This window comes from Kogia breviceps, chromosome 3, assembly GCF_026419965.1.
Source record: "Kogia breviceps isolate mKogBre1 chromosome 3, mKogBre1 haplotype 1, whole genome shotgun sequence".
Taxonomy (NCBI): Eukaryota; Metazoa; Chordata; class Mammalia; order Artiodactyla; family Physeteridae; genus Kogia; species Kogia breviceps.
This window is the reverse complement of record NC_081312.1, coordinates 2,456,172-2,471,881: the sequence shown is the minus strand read 5'-3', so window position 1 is coordinate 2,471,881 and position 15,710 is coordinate 2,456,172. Positions and strand designations below refer to the sequence as shown.

Genomic DNA, 15,710 nt, shown 5'->3' with positions numbered 1-15,710 from the left:
TCAGAGGTAAAAAGAGAATAATAATAGGACCTACCCCAGTATTTCAGTGAGTTTCTGGAAGGATTCAATGAGTTAATACCCAGAGAGTACTTTGAACAGCGCCTGGCTTGCTTTACATGCTCACATATTGGTAGCTGGTATTGTGCATTAGAGTTTTATTTCTAAAACTAAGGGCTCTGTGACCAGCTGATGGATAGAATGTCTTGGGTTCCCCAGACCAGGGAATCCCAGTGTCCTCAGGCATCCATGAGGTTCCTCTGTGTCTGAATCACTTTGGGCTGCTATAACGAAGTACCATAGACTGGGTGACTTACAAACAACAGAAGCTTATTTCTCACAGTTCTGGAGGCTAGAAGTCCAAGGTCAGGATGCCAGCATGGTCTGGTTCTGGGTGACTGCCCTATCCCTGGTTACAGAGGGCTGTCTTTCTGTGTTCTCACATGGGGAAAGAGGTAGCTCTCTGGCCTCTTATAAACAGGCACTAATCCATTCATGAGGGCTCCACCCTCATGACCTAATCATTTCCCAAAGGCTCCACCTCCTAAAAACATCACATAGCCGGTTAGGATTTCAGCATATGAATTTTGGGGACACAAACATTCAGTCCATAACAGTATCTTTACAATAAACTCCTCCTACATAGGCTGGTACGGTGGGTTTCTGGTCTTTGCAACACTGCAAGCCAGACTAAGCCTAGCCTTAGCCTCAGACCCTGAAACATGTACAACATAGAGTAACCAAGTCACAAACAATGTCTCAGTTCAGAAATTAGAGTGTCCAGGTCTACAGAGTCAAACCTTTGAACCTGATTTAACTTTAAATCTTACCTTGGGCCCTTTAGGGCCTGGGATGAACCCTGGGGAAAAGGGGCTGTGCTCAGCAGTCTCCCTCGTTCCTTCCGCAAGCCGCTCAGCTAGCTTGGCCTTGCTTCCACCCACCGGGGACGGCTGCCAGAGAGGAGGAACGGAGAGGCACTGGGGAGGGCTATGGCCTCACCTCTGGTCTGGCAAAGTGTAAGCTGACCCCCTCTCTCGGGAACATTCACAGGCTCCCCAACAGTTCCCTGATAATCTCTCTCCTGGGCAGCAGTATCACTTTTCTGGGTGGGTGTTTATCTGGTGCCTGCAGGGGACCCTCTGCCCTTCCATGGAGACCAGTGGACAGGACCTAAGATGACCCATCCATGCAACTCCCATCTGTCCACACAGCTCACGTCTGTCCACAGGAAGCACCCCTCACCCTGACAGATGTTCCAGAGCAGGCGGGTACCTACACAGCAGCACACTCCTGGCTCTGCCTCCACAGCAGCTCGTGAGCCTTCTTTCCCGGCTGGGAGTCCATCCCCAGTCCACTGTGCCCCCAAATGAAGGGCTGCTTTTGAAGCTCACTGAGCAATCCCTTGTACATGGACACCAGACAAAGGTCATTGTCCCTTTGCTGGACAGTCTGGTGTTTGCCTGGCACCCCCTGTCCCCTGAACCCCATTCCCCATAAGTCTTTGTTCTGGCTCCACTCTGCTCATGGGATCCTAGAGGGGCCGCCACAGGGGGTGGACATGTCACCCGAGGCGGCTGGTCAGCTCTCCATCTCCCCCCCACCCACAGCGACCCCGGATCAGGGGCACCATATGATTCACGCCAGGCCAATAGGTGAACTCCTTTAGGATGTTGTATACTAAAACTGGGAGAGAGACTTCCCTGGTGGACCAGCTGTTAAGACTCCACACTCCCAATGCAGGGGCCCGGGTTCGATCCCTGGTTAGGAAACTAGATCCCGCATGCCGCAACTAAGGGTCTTCATGCTGCAACTAAATATCCCGCACGTGGCAACTAAGATTCCACGTGCCGCAACAAAGATCCGGCGCAGCCAAATAAATTAAAAAAAAAAAAAAACTGGGAGAGAGTATTTCTCGTCTTTTGCTTTAGACCAGGGCCAGGTGAGCTTTTTCAGCCAAGGTCCAGATAGTAAATACTTAAGGTTTTTCATATCCTAGTCTCTGCCTCTACTGCTACGGCATGAAAACAGCCATAGACAATATGTAAACAAATGAGCATGTGCCCCAGAAAAGCTTTACTTACAAAACAGGAACTTGGCCTACAGGCTGCAGGTGGCTGATCCTTGCTTCGTAGCCTATGTTGTGATGGTGGGACGTCACCCCAACAGCCACAATCCCTGTTAGAGAAAGAGAGAAGGAGCAGGGGGTATTTTGTTACGTAAACAATAAAATTTCCTCATTTCTTTAAACTAGTGTGAGCAAGGGTGTTGCCATTTACACTGAAAAGTGCCCTTTCAAATCATTAAGAACAAATGAAAGTAATCCCAAAGGAAAACAAGCAAATAATATGAACAAGGGTATGTACAGAAGAAGAAACGCAAAGGATCAATAGATATATGAGAATATGCTCAATCTCATTGACAGGAAAATGCAAATTAACTTCTGCTTTCAACCAAGATGGAGTAATGAGGGTCCGATTTCCCCTCCTACCTGAAACACTGAAGAAAATAGTCAAAATACATGAAACAATGATGTTCGTGACGCTAGAAGCCAGATGACAAAGGACTGGTCCCTCAGCCGCCGTAAACAAAAGTGATCCCTATGGCTGTCCATCCAGGGAGGGGTGACTGTGGGGGAGCCCCGTGGGCTGCTTGAGATGAGGGAGCAGAGCTGAGAGTCTGGCAGCTGGAAGGCTCAGGACAACGTGCCAGAGAGGAGGGAGCTGCACAGAGAGAAAAGCCAGATCAGCAGAGGGTCCCCCTGAGTACCCAAGAGCATACTGACTAGCACTTGTGTAGAAAGAAACTACCCAAGGCTGGGGAAAGAACCGGGCATAGGGCCTGGTGCTCACATACACTGAAACTAGTGTTGTTTTGCAGCAGTCAGACTAGAAAAACTTGTTAATTCACCAGCACTGGGCAGAATTCTCTAGAAGGTTATACCTTGGGAGTGGGAACTAGCCCTGGACTGAGCATTGCTCCAGATCTGCCTACTAACAAATCATAAAAACAAGACCCAAAAGTATCAAACCGTTTCCAACTAACTTAACTGCATCCCAGAACAAAGCTCCAGAAAATTTATAGGAACAGAAAAATATCCAGCACCCAAAAAGGTAAAATCACAATGTCTGGAATCGAATCAAAGACTACTAGACATTCAAACAGGCAAGAAAACACAACCCATAATGAAGAGAATAAGCAAATAATCAAAATCAACCCAGAACTTACACAGATGTTAGAATTAACAGAGCAAGACATGAAAGCAGTTATTATAGCTGTATTCCACATGTTCAAAAAGTGAATAGAAGGACTTCCCTGGTGGCGCAGTGGTTGAGAGTCCGCCTGCCGATGCAGGGGACACGGGTTTGTGCCCTGGTCCGGGAGGATCCCACATGCTGCGGAGCGGCTGGGCCCGTGAGCCATGGCCGCTGAGCTGGAGCGTCTGGAGCCTGTGCTCCGCAACGGGAGAGACCACAGCAGTGAGAGGCCCGCGTACCGCAAAAAAAAAAAAAAAAAAGAATCTGCCTGCCAATGCTGGGGACATGGGTTCGAGCCCTGGTCCAGGAAGATCCCACATGCCACGGAGCAACTAAGCCCGTGCGCCACAACTACTGACCCTGAGTGCCACAACTACTGAAGCTCACGTGCTTAGAGCCCATGCTCCCTAACAACAGAAGCCACCGCAATGAGAAGCCCATGCACCACAATGAAGAATAGCCCCCGCTTGCTGCAACTAGAAAAAGCCTGCGCGCATCAACGAAGACACAATGCAGCCAAAAAAGAAAATAATAAAGTAAATAAATTTTTTTAAAGTTAATAGAATCATAAAAGACATTTTTTAAAAACCTAAGAGAACTTTAAGAGATGAAAACTATACTTTCTGAGATGAAAAACACACTGTATGGGATTAATGGCAGGTTAGACATTACACAAGAAAATATTACTGAATTTGAAGGCGTAGCAATAGAGTTTATCCAAAATAAAACGGTGAGAAAAAAAGAATTTAAAAAATGAACAGAACATCAGTGAACTGTAGGACAATATCAAGTGGTCCAATATGTAGATTGGAATCCCAAAGGAGGAGAGCAAGAAAGAGGAGGGACAGAAAAAAACATTGAAGAAATAATGGCTGAAAAATTTCCAAACTCGATGAAAACCGTAAATCACAAATCCAAGAAGTTCAATGAACCCCAAGCACAATAAACATTAAAAAAAAAAACGAAAACAAACAACTATACTGAGGCACATCATAATCAAAACCAGTGATAAAAAAAATAGCCAGAGGGTGAAAAAAGACACATTACGTGCAGAGCAACATATTTCTCATTGGAAATTATGTGAATGAAAAGACATTGGAGGAACATCTTTAAAGTAGCAAAAGAAAAAAATTAACTGCCAGCCTAGAATTCTATACTGAGCAAAAATATCTTTCAAAGATGAAGGTGGAAATAAAGACATTTTCAGACATACAAAGACCCACCATGAAGACAGAGGTCCGTTGCCTGCTTGGCTTCTTTGGATTTTATAGACACGTTTACTACTTGGGTAAGCTTCTCTAATTCATTTACTGGGTACCCACTAAGACTACTAAATTGTGAGTGGAACCCAGAGAACAAATGGGTTCTTCATCAGCTCTAGGCTTTGATGCAAGCTGCCTTGCCACTTAAACCCCATGATCCAGCAGAACCTGTTGTTTTTAGTGTGTGTGGCAGACAGAGGTGCTCTGTGGAGCAAGTCCCAATAGGAAAATCACCGTGTGTGCACCCAGAGTTTTGGAGTCAGGCCATGTCTTCTTCTGCCAACAACTTTTCTCCATTTCAAAGGGAGCTCCTGGCTTGCTGCTGGATCCAAGTGGAGACTTAATGCCTGGCCATGGATACCAAGAAACTATGACTCAAGCTGTCCGTCATAAAATAGATGTTATCTTATCTACTAAATCTTAAACATGGATATGCACACAGCATTCCATTGTAAAATGAAACTGGTCCCTGACAGACCTGGAAGGAACAAGGAAACTTCATGAGTAGGTGACTTAGACTCCATGGTACCTGCTCCTACTGTATTACCAACTCTTTTAAACCCACAGCTGTGCCCTCATGGGAAGTGTTGTGATCAGTCAACAGAGGATGAAAAGGTGTGTGCCTGATTTAAAGGTTTGTCTGCCTGGGGTGGTGACTCCAGGCAGAGATGGATGGCTGTGGCTTTACAGACACACTCAGAAGAAGCCCTGAAAGACCATAGTGAAGAGAAATTCTTCCAGAAGGCAAAAATGTTGATTCTACGTTGACTCATGGGCAGTGGCTAACAGGTTGGCCAGCTGATCAGAGACTTGGAAGGAATACTTTTTCTAGGAGATCTGGGGGAAAGGCAAGAAGATGGAGCTCTCAGAATGGCACAGAGTGAGAATAAATACTCACCAAAGGACATCTACCATGGAGGAAGCTCTTGCGTGTCAAGTGGACAAGATGGCCTATTCTGAGGACATCAGCCTCTTTCCTCCCCTGCCCCAGGGCTTGCTCATCGGGTCCACGTACAAGTGACCAAGGAGGCAGGAATGGAGGCTACGCAGGTGCTCAGCCACACAAACTTCCCTCAGCCTGGCTGACTTGGTTTCCATTATGCCTGAGAGCCCACCTTGTCACCAGCAGGGACCCACGCTGAGCTCCTAATATGGTGCCATTCCCCAGAGGGACCAGGCAAGTTGCCTGGAGATATAGGACCTCTGTCATCATGGAAGGGACAGTGATTTGCCCTTTATTTCAGGTCAGGACTTGTCTTTCCAGCCACATTGCTTCTACCGACACTGCCATTTGTGGACTCAGAGAATGCTTTATTTATCCATCACCATGGCAACTGAAGCAACATTGCCTTGGACTGAGGGACTCATTTTTTAAAAATATTTTATTAGTTTTTAAAGATTTTTGATGTGGACCATTTTTAAAGTCTTTATTGAATTTGTTACAATATTGCTTCTGTTTTTTTTTTTTTTTTTTGGTGGTACGCGGGCCTCTCACTGCTGTGGCCTCTCCCGTTGCGGAGCACAGGCTCCGGACGCGCAGGCTCAGCGGCCATGGCTCACGGGCCCAGCCGCTCCGCGGCACGTGGGATCTTCCCGGACCGGGGCACGAACCCGTGTCCCTTGCATCGGCAGGCGGACTCTCAACCACTGCGCCACCAGGGAAGCCCATATTGCGTCTGTTTTATGTTTTCTGGTTTTTTGGCCACGAGGCCAAAAAAACGTGCCCACGAGGCACGTGGAATCTTAGCTCCCTGACCAGGGATTGAACCCGCACTCCCTGCATTGGAAGGCAAAGTCTTTTTTTTTAATATTTTAAATTTATTTATTTATGGCTGTGTTGGGTCTTCGGTTTTTTTGTGCGAGGGCTTTCTCTAGTTGTGGCAAGCTGGGGTCACTCTTCATTGCGGTGCGTGGGCCTCTCGGTATCACGACCTCTCGTGTTGCGGAGCACGGGCTCCAGACGCGCAGGCTCGGTAATTGTGGTTCACGGGCCCAGTTGCTCCGCGGCACGTGGGATCTTCCCAGACCAGGGCTCAAACCTGTGTCCCCTGCGTGGGCAGGCAGATTCCCAACAACTGCTCCACCAGGGAAGCCCAGAAGGCAAAGTCTTAACCACGGGGCTGCCAGTGGACCGCCAAGGGATCATATTTTGTTGAAGGACGTGTGGCAGAGAGCTCAGGCCCGTGAAATTCCCTGGACTTACTGCGCATGGGCCCCGTCACCCAGAGGCAGCTGGCTGGGGAGAATGGTGGAAGGGTCTGTAGAAGACTAGTTATGGTGCTGGTTGAGAGCCAGCACCCTGCAAGGTTCAAGTGCTGTGCTCCAGGGTGTAGTGTATGCCTTGTCCCAGCAGGCATTATATGGCGCCATTCTCCCACAGCCCAAACGCACGGGTCCAGGAACCAAGCAATGGAGGTGGGAGTGGCCCCTCCCACGATTACACCAAGATTACACCAAAGAAAGAACACACTGGAGGAATGTTTGCTTTCCTTCCTGTGACCTTGGGCTGGTGTCCAAGAAAGGAATGCCTCCATCAGGAAACTCAGTCATGCTTCCGATGAATTAAAGTGACTTAAAGCCGAGGCTGTCCCCTCCCCCGACGGGCTATTTCTGGTTCCTTATACCACGGAACCAGCAGGCATAGAAGGGGGTGTTGATCTCAGTCATCAGAGGGACTCTGAATTGAGTCTACACATTGGGGCCGGGTAGATTACGTGTGGCGTCCAGGGATTTCACTGTGGTTCTTGCTGTGAAAAAGGAAGGGAGTTCCTTGATGATGGGCCCGCAGAGCGCTCAGGTCCTGAAGGAACAAAAGTTGGGGTCATCCCTTGGGCTGCCCCAGGGTTCAGTGGTTGCAGGAAGTTTTGCAAGCAGGCGCTGGCCCAGCAAGCCCCCTGGGGGCCATTTCCTTCTCACCTGCCCGGCTCCACCCTCGCGACCTCGTATGGGGAATGCTGCGCTGCTCACCGCCTCCAGCCTTGGCCTTGGGTCAGCTGCTTCCCCAGTTGCCCGTCACCCAGGGCGATCAGAGGCTGATGTATGTAGCATCGTGCGCCGTGGGTGTTGCGGACACATGTCCCCCACTGAACAGGAGTGGATGCTGAAGGCCAAGGGGTGGGTGCCCCTCCCCGTCCACTCTCCGTCCTCCTCTGCCTGTTTTGTGCCCCAGATGGGCTGTACCCATGGGAGGCAGAGCTCAGGAGAGCGAGCAGGGTGTCTTGTCCCCACCCTCCCATCGCTGCAGCCGCGGCCTGCTCCAGGCCCCTCTCCTTGAAACAGCTGCCCCCAGGTTCCAGCCACCCCTCCCTCCCACCTCCCCTCCCCTCCATCCCTCCCCAACTGCCTGGGATCCTGCTCACAAGTCAGTAAGTAGGCCATTTTATGCTTTCCTGGATCTCCCTGCTTTCGTGTGTCCCTGCTGGGACTCTGACCAATGCAGTCCTGTGTACAGTAATAGTCACGAACCGGTTGCCTGCAATTAAAATAATGAAAATCTAAATGTCCATCAACGGACAGATAGATAACTGATGGTACCTTCAAAATATGGAGTTCCACGTAGCCATTAAAAAATGATACAGGTCCAGCACGGTTGTAGGTGCCAAAGATGCAGCAGTGGCCAAGATGGTTGCCCAAGCGTCCACTCCGGTCCAGGAACAGATTACAGAGGAGTAAAAAGAGAGAATTTTGGAGAATGATGAGGGCTTGGAAGAAAGCGGACACGGTAATGAGATAGGGTGGCGCCTGCCTTCCAGATGGGGAATATGGGGAGGCCTCTAGCGTGGACACTGTGGCTGAGAAGTGAACAAAAAGGAAGGAGCTCTGCGAGGCTTTCCAGGTAGAGAAATCCCCGTCACAGAGCGGGAACGGAACAGCCAGCATGGAATGGCGGAGAGGCGCGCAGGCCTAGATGTGTGTGGCTGGGCCTCAGCTGATAAGCCAAGCGGCTCCGCCTTCCCTGGCAGTGGCTGCCTGGGTCCTGCGGCCCCGCTGTGACCCTGACAGTGGTTCCTGAGGTTTCCTGCTGCCAGCCTTCCTAGGCCACAGTTCTTCCTGAGGGGTGTTTCTCTTCCGCTTTCTCAGCCTCCGACGACGTGGAGAACTTTGAAGGTCAGGGGCAGGAGCAGGTACTCTGCCAAGGTCAGACACAAAGAAAGCGTCCCCACAGACGTGTGCGCAGGAAGGAAGGCGTCAGGGAGCCCACGGTGAGGGCAGCGGGCGAGGGGACGTCAGCCGGTCCTGTCTCAAGCGTGCGGCCTCTTGTTACCTTCGCACCTTGGCATAGAACTGGCTGCAAGTTTGTGAGCCCTGCCCTCCTGATCCCCGCACCATGCATGTCCCTGCGCGAAACGCCCCGCGGCTGCCTGGAATGTTCTCTGCGTCCAAAACCACTGAACCCAGCAGTATGCAGCGGCTGCCCACGTGGGATGCTCTGAGGGCTGGGCGAGATGACCAGACCGAGGCCCAACTCTGTGACCCCCAGCTCCTCCTCTGAAAGAGAGAGGGAGACCCTCCGCTGCAGGGTCCCGGAGAGACTTTAGCGAGGTCACGGGTGAGCTGCAGTCTCACTGGGCACAGTAATGCAGATCGCCCCGGTCACACTAATAGTAGCTGATGGCAGTGATGACGATGGAAGAAGAGAGACTGGAGGTGGCGATCAATACAGCCGATGAAGCCTCAGCCCCAGCCGGCCGCCCTCCCCTACCTGGTAGTCTACCCCATCCTCCACTGGCTGCCAGACGCATCTTCCCAAAGCCTGGCTCTGATCACATCTCTCTCTTGCTTGGAAGCCTTCCTTGGCTCCCCACTGCCTCAGGGATAAGGGGGCCCTTTGGAGCCCTTTTAAAAAAAAATTAATTTATTTGGCTGTGCCGGGCCTTAGTTGCAGCATGCGGGATCTTTAGTTGAGGCATGTGGGACCTAGTTCCCTGACCAGGGACTGAAGCCCGGCCCCCTGCATTGGGAGTGTGGAGTCTTAGCACTGGACCACCAGGGAAGTCCCCTTTTTGAGCCTTTGACCTAGGACTTCCCCTCCCAGAGTCTACAGTGCTGCTGCTGGAGGGAAGTCTACTTGCTGCTGGTGTGGCGGCTGGACCAGAAAGTCAGGGAGGAGGCATAGGGTGGGGATGGGGGGGCTTCGGGGAGGACGTCAAGGATTTGCAGCAAAGACTGCAAACACTCTAAGCGCCCTGTGCTCTTTACAGACTAATTTGCTGAGAACCCAGTGAGGCAGGGACAGGAATTGCCCCCTTTTTCAGAAGAGCAAACTGAGGCTCGGTGACACAAAGTAACGGCCGGTAAAGGCAGGGCCTGCTTTTGAGCCTAGGCACCTTGGCCCACCACTGGGCCACCTTCCCTCAAAGCAGCAGGGGCCTCCTTCTAACCCAGGCTGGTGTCTCCTTCCCAGGAAGAAAGAGTAACTCCATAAGGAGTACCAACCCCAGCTACTGCTGCACGCCAAGCACTTTCCACATGGCCCCTCGCTTATCTGCACACAGCCTCATCCTCCTCCCCACTGTGCAGAAATTGCAGCTCAGAGTGGGTGAGAGACTGTCCAGGGACACACAGGGAGTTGATGGAGGAGCCGGGGCTTCATCTAAGCTCGTGTGGCCAGCAGAGGTCCGAGCATTGACCTTGAGCACAGCCTGCAAGGCTGACGTGTCCTGTTTGGTGCGTGGACAGAGGAGGCCTGGAAGAGGCAGACTGATGACACTCCTGTCCCTGTGGCCACCCTTCCACCTCGTGGTTCTCAAGGTGCGGTCCCCGGACCCGACCTGCACTGCAACCCCTGGAAACTTGTTACAAATGCACCCCAGACCCACAGGAGCAGGGGCCTCCGTGCCATTCTGCTGCACAATGAAGCCTGGGCACCATCGGTGGCTGTTTTCCCTCCAGGGCCTCTGCTCTGGGCCGTGGTGGGCACGCACCTCCCTCCCTCTCCCCTCAGTCCCCCAGGGCTGAGTGAGAAGGGGAGGGAGGGAGACTGCTGGGCCAGTTCCCGCTTCACCTGATTGAGCCCAAGGGATGATTACACCTGTCAGCAAACTATCCCTCATCTGCCGCAAGGGTATAAGGGTCCCCACCTCCCAAGGCCGTGAGGATAAAGTGAGAGAATGCGCAGGGTGGGGCACCGAGGTCACTTCACAGCTCACGTCTCCATCACCGTTAGAACTGCTCATCTTACCGTGGACCTAACCCCACCATTCCACCACCCCGGACCCGCTCCCACACCTCCCCCGGGTGCCGCCCGCAGAGCTCAGAGGATAATCTCCCTAAATTGGCCTCCGAGACCCAGGGCTCCAGCCCCCCACTGACTCTCCAGGGTCAGGGAGTCTGGAAGCCTGGCCTCCGCCCGCAGGGCCTGCCTCCTGGGTCGCCCCTCCCAACAGTTCCTCCGGCCTTTCCCCACCCGACTAGGGAGCGGTGCAGAGCGCCCGGCCCTGGGGCGCGGGGTTTGGGGGGCCTCTGCTCCCACTGGCGCGCTGCGCCTGCAACAGCGGATGTCGCGCTGCGCGCTTGGGGAACGGATGCGGGAGAAAATGGTGGCCGCGCGGCTGAAGGACCAGCCGGAGGTAGGGGTGGGGAGGGAGCGGAGGAGACCGGGGCTGGGGGGACCGGGGCTGAGTGTGGCCGGCGTGGGCTGTCCAGGCCTGGGCTGGCGACCTCCCGGCGGCTCCCGGGCGCAGAAGCTGGGCAGGACCGGGGTGCCAGGCCCCACGCTCAGCCCTGACGCGCGGGGTCACCGCTCGCCGGGCCTCCCGGCGGAGAACCGCGCCCCGCCCCCCCCGCAGGCGGGACTGGGGCCCGGAAGGGCGCCCCGCCCACACCCCGCTCCTGCCCCGCCCCGGCCGCGCAGCTCGAGTTTGCTCAGGTCGGACCTTGCCTCAGCCGGCCGGCAGGGCTTTGCCCCGAGGCGTGCAGGAGAGTCGCGCGGGGGATTTTAGAGCCCAGCTCCCGAGAATCGGTTAAACGCGAGGGTGCCGGGGAGCGGGCAGTTTCTGCGTCGTCCAAGGGCCTAACATCCATCCCGTCCGCTGGCAGGGACTCGACGCCCCTGGGGCGGGGGGTGGGGGCTGGGGAGAGGGAGGACTCCAGGGCGCCCCTTGGAAGGCAGGAGGGGCCGCGAAGACCCGAGTCCCAGCTTCACTTCTGCGCTGGGAGCCCTGGGGCAAGCCGCTTCCCTCTCGAGCCTCAGTGTCTGAGCCCGTATCCAGGAACAGACGTTAACCGCCCTTGATTCCAGGGCTGCTGTGAGGTCTGGAGGACCCACGGGGTTGGCCGGGCCCCAGCGGGGGTGTGGCTGGACAGTGTTAAGTGGAGGTGCGGTGAGAGGTCTGCCTCCCTACCCCTTCGCGCCCAGCACCCCGAAAACGACAGCACAGCCCAGTGGTTTGCAGCAGGTCTCACGTGCCCGTTCAAACCCGAGCCCCGCCTCTGAGCTCTGTGACCCTGGTCAATTTCCTCAGCCTCTCTGTGCCCGGTGTCCTCCGCTTTAGACTGAAGTAATAATATCCCACCCTCACAAGGTTTGCAAGATTAAGTGAGCTTGGCAAAGCACCAGACAGCACCTTGTACACAGGAAGTGCAACGCAGGCTCGGCTAGAATATTGGTGTACTTCCAGAACATTTCAATGCCATACAAACATATATACGTATAAAAGGGCACTTATTCTAAACTTTATGTTTATTACACAAAGGGGCTCAGGACAGGCATTGCTAATTTACCAGTGCGTCTTGGAGAACAATCTGTCCCCACCTCTGTGAACAGGAACTGCAGCTTAGTGGGGTGGCCACGTGGGCAAGACCTGGGGTGTCTCCGAGGCTGGCCAGCTGGGTCCTGCCCTCTGCTCCTGGCAGTGGGCGAGTCCTCGGAAGGCTTTAGAGATTAAAACTCAGGGCCATGAGGGACGTCGCTGGTGGCGCAGTGGTTAAGAATCCGCCTGCCAATTCAGGGGACACGGGTTCGAGCCTTGGTCCGGGAAGATCCCACGTGCCGCGGAGCAACTAAACCCGTGAGCCACAACTAATGAGTCTGTGTTCTAGAGCCCGTGAGCCGCAACTGCTGAGCCCATACGCCACAAATACTGAAGCCTGTGCCCCTAGAGCCGGTGCTCTGCAACAAGAGAAGCCACCGCAATGAGAAGGCCGCGCACCGCAACGAAGAGTAGCCCCTGCTCACCACAACTAGAGAAAGCCCGCGCGCAGCAACAAAGACCCAACGCAGCCAGGACCATGAGCCCTGCGCAGCTCCAGTCTCTCCCTGCGCACATCGAGCAGGGCTGGGGTGAGGCACAGGGAAGGGCAAGCGACAACACTGTCCCCTATGGTAGGCGGAGCGCTGTGGAGGGAATGACCGGGTGGCCCCCTCGGCCGTGGCCTTTGACAGCTCCCTTCCTCCCCTGTTGCCTCGGTTACCTCTGCAGCAGCCCCATGCTCACTTGCCCGCCGCGCTCTCCCTACACCTGGGCTCTCTCGCCTCCATCCCCACCTGTCCCAGGTCACCTGTCCTCCAGGCCAGGCCCGGCGGAGACAGATTCCCCCCACTTCCCCTCTCCGCCCGAGCTGAGTTCCCTGCGCGGGGTGGGGTGGGGTGGGGTGGGGGCGAGCGAGCGCCTCGCGCCTCTGAAATGGAGAGCAAGCCCCTTCCTCCCCCAGAGAGCAGGGTGCCCGCGCCGCGCGGGGCGCGCCTGGCGCTGGTTCCCGTCCGGCTCCGCCTCCCATTCGCGGGCGAGCCCGCTCTCTCCGGGCCCCAGTTTCTCCGGCTGTGCCTGGGGTAGAGGCTGCAAGCGGCGGCGCTGAGCGAGGAAGGAAGGTCAGCTGGATTCCCCTTCTCTGGCTCCTGCAACCGGAATCTCCGCCCGAGGGAGGGCCGGAGACCGAGAGGCAGACTCCGGGCCGCCCACGTCCAAGGGGAGAGCGCGTGTCGCGCCGCGCGCGGCGCTTCCTCCACCGCCCGCTCTTACCGTCGGAGGCGGGGCGAGGCTCCCAGGCCAGCCGCCCTCAATCTGCCTTTCCTGGGTCGGGGGTCGCGGGAGCGAGGCGTGGGGCGGAGGGCCTGGGCGCCCCCGGGCTCCCCGCCCGCGCAGCGTCTCCTCGTCGCCAGCGGGCGCTGGAGGAAGGCGAGCGGGCGGGCGTCGCCCGGACCGGGAGGGGGCGCTCGAGAGAAGCAGGGAACGCCCAGCCCCGACCCTGGAGCCTCCCGGCCGTCGGCCGGCCCACCCCAGCTGACTCCCTGTCTCAGGACCCCAATCCACCCGGTCCCCCTGTCAGGCTCAGCGCAGCGGCAGTGCAGGTCAAGGAGGGCGGTTCGGGTCTGGGGGCAGGCCCGGGTCCCTCTCCGCTCCCCACTCCGGCCTCACCGGGAGGACAGATGCCCCCTACCTCCGGATCTGTCCCCGCACTTGTCCCGGCGCGGCGCTCAGCGTAGGCGGAGCACATCACAGGTCTCAAGGGCTGATGGCAACGCCGGCGGCTCTTGGGATCCTATAGACGCTGGGAAGGGTGCCGTGCACCTGTGTTCTGCACACCTGCTCGCCCGTGCTTTCTGGGTGTGATTCTCTTATTATGGCATTTTAAAAACTCTGAAATCTGATTATTTACATTAGAGAGAAATGTCCAGAAACTTTGTGCAGTCAGCCAATCTTTAGGGGCTGGGGATTTAGTGTTGGAGCAAAGGTTGAAAATCCCTGCCTCAGGGCCTTCGTTCTAGCGGGGTAGGGGTGGGATGTTTTCTCCAGCCGGACCTCCCTCTTCCCTCGCTGTCAATCCACCCCCTGGGTCCGTCCACTCCTCCACTGGGGTCATTTACTTAGGACGCTCCGCCCAGCAGCCCACCAAGGACAGAGGGACTCCTTTCTGGACCTGCCTCTCACAGAGGATCAGCACGCGAGGACAAAGTATAGGACTAAGGCGCCCACATTCAAATTAACACCTGAATTTCCCTTTGCTCTGCTGCGGCTCTCGCGGGAGTCTGGGGTGCTTTACTCTAGAATCGCCACAAGAGGGCGCCAAGAGCAAACCTTCCTGGCCCAGAGCCAGGATTCCACCCACTCTGAGTACCCCCAGCCGGGCGCTGCCCTCACCTGCATTCAAGCTTTGGAGGGTGCGTGTAGGTGAGGGGACTGGGAAGGGGATAACTCCAGCCTCACCGGGGCCAGGGAACATCAGAGATAGTAGGTCCTTACTCTTCATTTGGCACTCCATTCTCTTACTGCATTGGCAGGAACACCAGAGAGGGGCAGGGCTTCCCAACGGCACACAGCAAAGGCTGGGAGCGGCCGGGACACACAGTTCCTGCCTCCACTTCTAACCGTCTCCTGTGGAGAAGGGCCCATGGTGGAGGGCAGAAGCGGGGAGGAAAAGCAGAATCGGAGGCTGGAGGCAAAGATGGGCCCCAAGACTGGATTCTGTGGGCTCAGATACAGGCCTCCAGGCCTGTCCTTAAAGATACTCCCCGTCCCCAGCCGCGGCTCCACCATCAGAGCTTTAAGCCCCAAGGGCCTTGAGCACTTCCTGAGAGCCCTATTAGGAGTGAGCGAACCCCAGGAGCCGTGAGGCCCTTGTCAGCTAACATCTTGGGTGAAAGGCAACACCTTGGGTGACAGCTATCACCCTCATTAACAAGTAGGAAGAGAAAATCCTGCCCAAGTGGAAAGGAGGTGAGGTGGCCTTTGGGGGGATGGGGTGGTGGGAGGGGAGCGTGGTTTCCTGACACAAGGGTGCCTGGGTGTTGAGAGGGTGTGGTTGCAGCCACAGTGACCACTGCAGCTTTGTCCCTGTCCTTCTGGTCCAGGTACTGTCCAATGAAGAAGTGTATGTGGGGGCTTCCCTGGTGGCGCAGTGGTTAAGAATCTGCCTACCAGTGCAGGGGACACGGGTTCGAGCCCTGGTCCGGGAAGATCCCACATGCCGCGGAGCAACTAAGCCCATGCGCCACAACTACTGAGCCTGCGCTCTAGAGCCCGCATGCCACAACTCCTGAAGCCCGCGTGCCTAGATCCTGTGCTCTGCAACGAGAGGCCACTGCAATGAGAAGCCCGTGCACCGCAACAAAGAGTGGCCTCCGCTCACCGCAACTAGAGAAAAGCCTGCGTGTAGCAACGAAGACCAACACAGTCAAAAATAAATAAATTAAATAAATTAATTTTTTTTAAGTGTATGTGTATTGGGGGAGGGGTCCCTTCTCAGAACTTAGCTGAAT

At 55.2% G+C, this 15,710-nt stretch overlaps 2 long non-coding RNA genes across 2 annotated transcripts; one reads left to right on the top strand and one right to left on the bottom strand.

The window, feature by feature from the left end:
* Positions 1-2,000: 2,000 nt before the first annotated feature.
* On the bottom strand, positions 2,001-13,649 carry LOC136793752 (uncharacterized). Its single transcript, XR_010839369.1, has 3 exons — positions 13,474-13,649; positions 2,486-2,717; positions 2,001-2,172 (listed from the first exon to the last, which is right to left on the bottom strand). It is a non-coding gene; the product is annotated as an uncharacterized lncRNA (long non-coding RNA).
* LOC136793753 (uncharacterized) lies at positions 13,009-15,621 on the top strand. The gene is made up of 3 exons (XR_010839370.1): positions 13,009-13,322; positions 14,733-15,168; positions 15,303-15,621. It is a non-coding gene; the product is annotated as an uncharacterized lncRNA (long non-coding RNA).
* Positions 15,622-15,710: the final 89 nt, after the last annotated feature.